We start from the raw sequence: 9,121 nt of genomic DNA, 5'->3' as shown, positions 1-9,121 counted from the left end.
AGAAGAAAATAGAGCTCCCCAAGTTTCAACTCATTCTCCTCATCCAACACCTCTGAAATGTATTCACCACTATAGAGACCACCAGAGGCACATATGAAATGGCTAGGGTATTTCCCAACTATCTCACCAGTGTTACTATTAGCTAAAGTAACCAATCTAATAAAAGTTTGTCATCCATCCTTCCATCATACATAGGAGGTTCAAATTTTACCTTTGAGTCTCCAAGCTTTACTGCTTTCAAGATTCTTTCCAATCTTGCATCCTCAGGATCAACAGGTTCCTCTCTTGCTGCTGCAAATCTTTCCCCATCTTCATGGTCTTCTTCATTTCCTTATTTGTCCACAAGGTTTGTCAACCTCTTGACTTCTACTCTTAACATTCTATTGTCTGCCATCTACTCTCTTACCAACTTAGGAAGTTCAACATTAGTGGTCCTTTATGGGATCTCATCTCCTTCACCTTCTGACATCTTCAAGCACACCTTCAACATTGGGGCACAGGAGGAGGGATCAGCACTCTGAGGCTTCAACAATGGAACCACTACACCAAAAGACTCCAAAGGTTTCCTCTCCTTCCCTCTAGGATACTCCTAGGCTTTGACAACAATTGATGCAGAGAGAGAGGACAACAAAGGTGGTGAATAGGTGACAACAATTCAAAAAATAGATGGTCATTTAGCAAAGTAACTATAACTTATATTTATCTCTCAACTATGAAACTTTAGGCAGTCTTCTAATATGACTCCAAACAAAAATCAACTCAAAATGACCCTAAGCTCTCTGCAACTATCAAAGCCCCATTTAGGTCTTCAATAAGCCCTTCAGGCTAGGGCCTCCTCAATGTACCCTCTCCAAGAACTTCTAGGCTTAACTAATGATTGATTCAGCATACATAGGACAATACAAGACTATAAAATTCATTAAAACTATATCTCTTTTAGGCAGATTAATGGCTACTGCTCCCAACCAAGCATTTCCTTAAGTAATCCATCCACAAATTCAGTCCTTCAACATACAAATCAACTTCTCAAGGTGATCACCTATAATATTGCCTTCATTCTTGCATTTATAAGGTTAGTTTATCATAATACAAGTCATAGATTCATCCCAAGTCACAGTAATAACATTTTAGGAATGAATCCTTAATTCATGTTTCCAAATCAATGCAAACCCCAACACCTGTAACAGACCAGTCAATATAATTTGTCAAAAATTGATACAAGGAAGATAAATGTGATTCAAAATGATCAAATGCAATATTATTGAGCCATATAAATGATTTGGAATCAATAGCACATCAAATGGATACCAAGAATGCAAGAAAACCTTAATTTTATTTTATTAATTGCCTTCTTCCTCACAGTCCGTACAAAATACTTAACCAGTCAATACCATCCCCATTTTCTAGGCATTAAAGGTTGTTTATAATATTTTTCCCAACTTCCATAACTGACCCCAAGTGATTATAAGTGTTTGAGATTTGTTTTATGCCTTAAAACTCATTTTCCCTCCAATTTGCATATAACCATTAATATTCAAAAAAAAATGAATTTCTAACTATTGTTTTTTTTTTTTTTTCTCATTCTAACTTATCAATATTTATTCTAATTTGTTCCTAGGACCTAATTGACCCATAAAATCAATCTATATCCCTATTTGGCACTATTGGCCACCCATACAATATGTTGGTCCTAAGTCCTTACCAAGACTTCTAGGACATTTAACTTTTAGATCAAATTGATTATTACAAATTGCCATTATTGGCTTCATCAATATTTTACAATTAAAATTCAAAGATGATTTTGATCCTCTGACTCCATTTGGTTCCAAGGTGGACTAAGGTGATTGGATAGGTGCTGCTATACCGTACACACCTTCAACGCAACTCTTGTCCCAAGAGTGAAGAGTTGTTTTCTTCTTTCCACCCATTCTTTGAGATGGATGTCTACAACCTTTCACCTATAACTTATCAACCTTCACATGAGTATTACCTGCATTTAAATCGTTAGAATTAAAAAAAAAAACATTGTATACTTGTTACCATCCATGGCAACCTTGTTCCTTGCTGATTGTGGATAGTCATCTTTTACCTTGCCAATGGTTTCATAACTTGATGTTTGAGATCACACAGACCCTTTCCCTTATCCTCCATGGATAGGCTTACATCTTTGTTCATTTTTGCCACTATAGGACACCATAGTGTACCTATCAACACTCCATTTTCAATCACTATTTTCTTGCAATCATAATTCTAAGTTTTGATTTGAACAATCACATTCTTCATAACCATAAGAGATGGCTTATGTTGCAAACCTGTCCCATCATGGTGACTCTTCCTCTGCTCCTACAAGTTCACATATTCCTTCTTTCCAAAATAAATAATCTTTTCCAAGCCTTGACCTGATAAAGGATTCAAATGAAATTTTACACCATCCTTATTCACCACATAGACATTAGATAAACCAAAATGAATTGTGTTCCTTGAGGCTTGCCAAGGCCTTCTAAGGATTACAGCCAACATGTCATAGGAATGACATCACATAAAGCTTGATCCTTATATTCTCCTCTAGAGAAATCAATTATTGCTTGCTCCCTTACAAAAATGTTTTGAGTATCACTTACCCAAGATGCCTTATATGGTTTATCAATAGGAAACTTCTTCAATCCTAGTTTATTAACCATTTCATATGACACTAGATTATCAAAGGAACTAGAGTCTATTATCATTTTACAAATCTTACCATTGCTCATGCAATTTTTCCTAAAGATGGATCTCTTTTCTCCTTTTGCTGCTGCATTTGTGGTCCTCTTCTCACCATCAAGAAGTCTCCTTCCAAGATTTGATCTATATTATAGGACTTCTTTTATTCCTCTTCTCCTTGGGATAAGGTGACTCTCTTTGAAAAAGTGTTTGGCTATACTATAAATGATGGAAACCCAAATTTTAAAGAGGTATTGATCCTTTGTCTGTGAGGGAGAGGTAGATGTATAGATAAAAAATAATGTGAAGTTGTGAATGGCATGTAGAAAAATCAAATGAAAAATAAGAAACTCAATTCATAAACAACTGTAAATATTTTTCAGACTTGAGGTCCTGATTAGTAGAGTGAGTCGAGACTACACAATACTATACAATCGATAGTAATAGCTCTGGACATGTTTCATAGTATAGGTCCTAATTAGGTTCATAATATAATTTATTTATACATATATTAGATGGAAACATTATGATTCATGATCTTGTAGGAAGAATTTTAAGGATATATGAATGTGTGTTATTGGCCCTACTCAAAAAATCAATTCTCTGAATTGCAGATTGATCCTTAAAATAGAAATTCATCGTCATAAAGATGCATGTTGTAGATACATTTCCGATGGCATGTTGGGTAGTATTGGAATTATGTTTCCTAATTTTTTCATATCTAAATGTTTTAAATTTTTTTCCCATTTCTTTTCCTAATTTCCCCTCTATCAGCAGCTCCAATAGTAGTTATTATGTTTTCAATTCTCTGACATGTTGCAAAAAAATTAAAAAATTGAGCCCAGTCAAGTACACAAAGTTTCTCTTTGACATATTTTTCATAGAAGAAAGTTGTTTGACTATTTTTGTCTACATTACATTTCTCCACTATGGCTATAACAGGAATCTGATCTTCAACCTCATCTTTTTCTTTCAAGGCCTTGCTGAGTTTAATTTCAGAGCATACAATGTCCAATAATTCTCTTGTTCCTATACCAGAAATCACAAAGATGGAAATCAGAGTAAACCCAAGGGACCAAAATTATGTTGCTTATATTAACCCTCTATGTGGGGACACACTTATTCACTGCAAGATGTATTCTTTTATTTGAATGTCCCTTACTCAACAAATCCACAATTTTAATATAAGATATTGTCGCTCATGTTTGGCCATCCACAAGAAATATAATAACTAAGGCCTCTTCAACTACAGCAACAACCTGTTTCTCTATCATTGAAGGAAATCTAGTAGCAATTGCTTCCTTTGCAACATATACAATGTCATTCTCACTTCTACCTCTTGTAAGTGATAACCCATTCGTTCTAACACTCGGATACTTTAGAAAAGTAATGAAACCACCACTGTCTACAACCATAAATTCATTTTCTCCCCAAAATGATCTACCATAAAAATAATCTCTAGTTACACCTGGCTCATCAAGAACAATTGCCACATTCTGCCCAACAAGCCAGGTGAATATGGCTGATTTGCCAACATTTGGCCTTCCAACTATAACAACTTTTGGAAGAAGATGATCAGGCACCCTTTGTTTTATTGATTTCATGGCTCTTTTGTCTCCTCTTTGATCATTTGAATTCTCATTTGGAGTTTCAATATCCATTTTTAATTTATCATCTGTTGGTGAGATTTTTTTTCCTCTTGCCTTACAAATGCTTTGAAATGTATTCATTTTTTTTTTCTATAACCATTGGAATACTTTTCTTTTGCTGGCTAAACTTAGAGGAGGAGTTCTGTTGGAAACTAACATGGCACTGTGGCTTCAAATTATTGTAGAGAGGCACAAAGCTTGTCCCATTGACCTTTAGGTGGTCACTTGTTAGAAATTAATAAAATTTGTCTTTATTTTCATTACTTATTTGAGGTGCTTTTCAAGGATATCATAGTTCGATTTATTACCATACAATCTGAAATAAGGTGTGCAACTTCTTAAAAGGTTGAAGTCCTATGACTATAAAAGCTATGGTATTATATTTAAGTTTTTGCAGTATTTGAGGAGGATTTTACATCATATGTTGGAGCTTCATTGATGATTATGTTTTTCTTGAGTTCTAATATATGCTGTCATAGTTTGTATCAATCTTCATCTTCTATCCATCTTAACTATTCTCATAGGCCTAGAGGATTATGTGTGCCAATTTTTCTTCTTCTATTCATATTTTTCTAATTCCATCTCATTAGCCATTTATTTTAGTTAATGAGTTATCTTCCACCATGAGTTGATAGTAAATTTTCTTCATAGATGTCAAGAAACACAACATAACTATTAATTTAATTTTATCCATCTATTTTTGTATTACAGGCAAGTAGAAAAGCACAAACAAAATGCAGATAAAAAAACAAATGAGCACAAACATACAATGTTGCCAGTTCGTAGAAGTCAATGATTTGCTGATATACAAAATGTTGATAAGGAGATGGATATAGCACATGATGATGTGCAAACGAGTACAACAGATGATAATGCAAAGATTGATGTAACACCTACAAATGTGTTTCCTGATATAGGACATCCTGATGAGTAACCTGATGAACATCACAAAGAGAATTCACTTGAATCTACTGTGCCACCTCATACTACAGTTGTTGTGCCTATAGTTTTGGATGAAATTGGTGGATCAACAAAATATATTGATGGTGGTTCAAGAGAAGATGTTCCTACCACTGTTAAAAGACAAAGATTGAGCCAAACTCTATATAGATTATAGAGAAGAAAGCAAAAGAAATATTATTAGAAGGTAAGAATCCATTTGTGGTTGAGGTATCAAGAGATGGTGAACCCATTGGGTATAATGCTACAAGGTGGGCTACTGAGTTGGGCATAAGATGTAGAGCTCATTCAGATATTTGCAAATCAAATTTTATAGAGCAAGATCCATGAAATGTGGAATTTTTTATACAAAAAATGGAAAATACTTTTGATATAATTGGTGGAAAAATCTCTAGGAGATACTACAAGAACAAGATGAGACTTCTCATGAACAATTTTAGATACCATTGTCAAAAACTAATCATAGAAGGAAAAGAGAAGTCAGACTCCACTCTATCTCTAAAGAAGTGGGAAGAATTAAAAGAAAGTATGCATAGTGAGGAATATTTGACTAAGAGTAATAGAGGCAAGAGAGCAAGAGATAGTGTGATGGCTGAATATACATATGGTAGAGGTGTGTTGTAGGCTAAAATGGACAAAATTGGAGTAAGTGTAATTTTTTTTTTATAATTTATATTGAGCTATTTATTTTAAATTTTTGATGAATCAGATATTTGGTTACATTGACACTCTATATTAGGTGGATAACACTAATAAAGAAACAAATTTTGAAGATGTTGTAAATTATATGACAGCACTAGATCCTACTAAAACCAACAACAATAACAAGTGGAAATCTAATTCATTAGCAGAGATTTCACAACCATCAGTTCAATGCCCAGTAAGAGCCTCTTCAAATCATGTCAACACAAGTGAAGGGCTACAATATATAATGAATTGCTTGCATAGTCTCACTAAGAAAGTTTCCCATTTGACTGCCTCAGTTCAACCTATAGTTTCTGTATGGAATGAGCATAATTCCATGGATTCAAATCAGGTAAGAGGTTTTAATTTTTCTCCAATTTGATTAAAAAGTAGATACAAATATCATCTTCCTCTTACAATGAACTAGATTCAAGTATTATCCTTTTATATAACTTTCTATCAATATGAATTGAATGTCCCATTTCTAGCATTATTGAATTTGAAACTGTTCCTATGTTCCATCTTCATTGGCATTTTCTTCTTGTGCTAAGTTTTCCATCTTACAGTGCTGAAAATATCGATTTTCATTCTAATCCAAGAGGAAAATGATATTTAAAATTGTACTATTTCATTCATGTATGTATTCTCTAGTGTACAAACTTAGCAAGGAACTAATCTAAAATTGCATTAGCGGCAACACTGGAGAGTCATAACTTACAACAGAACACCGTCATTACTTATGTTGTAGAAGAAAACACATTTCCATCATTTTCTGCAAAGAAAAAATTCCTAGTACCAAGGAGATGAATGACCTTCCAAAAGCAATATATTTTACCCCAGAAATCACCAATATAGCAGCAACTATGGCTATTAGTAAAAAAAAAATATCATTCAACATAACTGCCAAATAGCTGGAATTACTTGTAAGATAAAATAGTTCTAAGTTCTGTTTAATGAAATAGTACATCTCCTGTGCTACAAGTAAACTATATTTTAAGGTGACTTTGATGAATTTTAAGTCTCTTCAACTGCTTCTTTTCCATGAATTGATAAATGCATTACTATTAATGTCTATCATTTTAAACAATAGTGGGTGAAGCAATATTTAAGTAGAAATGGATGCTCCTTTCCACCGTGAATTAATTTCTTTTCTTTTCTTCATAACAACTCCAAAAAAGATGATAATAGATGTTATGAAACTAGAATAACTTCCAATAGGAATGGATCAAAATCTCATGTTGTAGACTTGTTGCTAGCTCACTCAACTGGTAGTTCTTTGATAAATTAGTAGACTATAGAGTTTTAAGGTGCTGAATGGATGCTATATTATTGGTTTTATATAGGCTTTCTATCTTTCATTCAAGAAATCAACTATAATTTTCAAAATGTTTGACCATTTTTTCCTTGATGTTTCAACTACATGTAGAATATAGTTGTCGGTATTGATGCTAATCATGATGAACTAGTTGACAAGAACCTACAGCATAAAAGTACTTCTGATGAAGTTCAGGTAATATAATAGTTCTTGTGAAATATTTTTCTTCGTCATAATTTGCATTATTTATTCTACTTTATACATTATCTTTACTTAATTTTTAAACCACATGTAGAGCAATCATATGAAGGAAAAATGAAAAAGAGCAGCCATTGTTGATAGTGATTATACTGAATATGAAGAGAGGTTGCATGATATTCAGAGTAATGGCTATTCTAAACTTGAGGTGAGGTATATTAATTTTCTTTTTAGTTGTATATTTTTTTTTTCTAATAAGGTATCATCCTTGTTTATTGATCAAATGTTTAACAATTTTTTCATAATCTTATATGTCGGGTATGCATGCATGGTAATGCAGTGTTTATATTTGGGGCTTGCTTCCATAATTAATTATGTAATACAATGTTTTCTTTTTCTTTTTGCAGAAACATATTGATAATAACCTCATGGAAGGGGACAAAGTTAGGGTATTGTATCCACATGATGGTTCTGTTGCAGGAATTGGGTAGATTCATTCACTATCTATTGCTCATGGAGTCAATTTGAAAGGAATAGGAGATGCAAATGTAAACATTATAACGGTCACAAAAAATATTCCTCTTGTTTATGATGATAAAGTAGATGAAGCAATTTCTTTGAAACAGAAAGTGGGGACCTTCACACGATGGCCAATGAAGTATTTACAAAAATTATCATAATTAAAAATATTTATCATCTAGTAGACATTGATAAACATCTACTCTCACAATACTACTTTTTATGCAATATTCTGTTGTTTAACGATTTTACCGATCATGGTGTATTTCAAAGAATTCAAAACTCTTCAAACAACTTTGGAATTTTGATTAAGTTTATTGCATAAGTTTGTTCATATATCTAATATTTTTAATTTTTGTATGGCTTAGTTCAAGTTTAAGGTTATGATATTTTACACTATTAAATTCATTGTATTAATAAAATATTTATCATATGACTTGTTTAATTTTACTAAATCCAATACTAAATATGTGTCTAACCACATAGTTAAATATATAATAAATCAACTACTAAATGTGTGACTAGCAACATGATTAAATCAACTACTACTTATATGACTAAACACACAACTAATTCAACTACTAAGTAAACTATTAAATATGCGACTAATGACAGAATTAAATATACTACTAAATCAACTACTAAACATGTGAATAACCACACAACTAAATCAACCATTCAATATGTGACTAACCACAAAATTAAATATACTACTAATTATGTGACTAGCCACACAATTAAATTAACTATTCAATATGTGACTAACTACACAACTAAATCAACTATTGAATATGTGACTAACCATGCAACTAAATCAACTATTAAATATGTGACTAACCACACAACTAATTTGACTATTAAATATGTGACTAACCACATAATTAAATGTACTACTAAATCAACTACTAAATATTCGACTAGTGACATGATTAAATATACTAATATATCAACTATTAAATATGTGACTAGTCGCATGATTAAGTAAACTACTAAATATACTACTAAATCAATGATTGAAATCAATGATCAAATAGATGACTAAAATTGTTTAGTAGTAAGTTTAGTAGTGTTATAAATGACTGGATATTAACTACTA

The 9,121-nt window shown here is 32.3% G+C and overlaps 1 pseudogene; it reads right to left on the bottom strand.

Moving 5' to 3' along the window:
* Positions 1–3,430: 3,430 nt before the first annotated feature.
* On the bottom strand, positions 3,431–6,727 carry LOC149538379 (uncharacterized; annotated as a pseudogene).
* Positions 6,728–9,121: the final 2,394 nt, after the last annotated feature.

Source organism: Cupressus sempervirens, chromosome 9 (genome assembly GCF_028749045.1).
Source record: "Cupressus sempervirens isolate cs-2001-9-10 chromosome 9, ASM2874904v1, whole genome shotgun sequence".
NCBI classification, from domain to species: Eukaryota; Viridiplantae; Streptophyta; class Pinopsida; order Cupressales; family Cupressaceae; genus Cupressus; species Cupressus sempervirens.
This window is presented reverse-complemented; position numbering and strand designations above follow the sequence as displayed.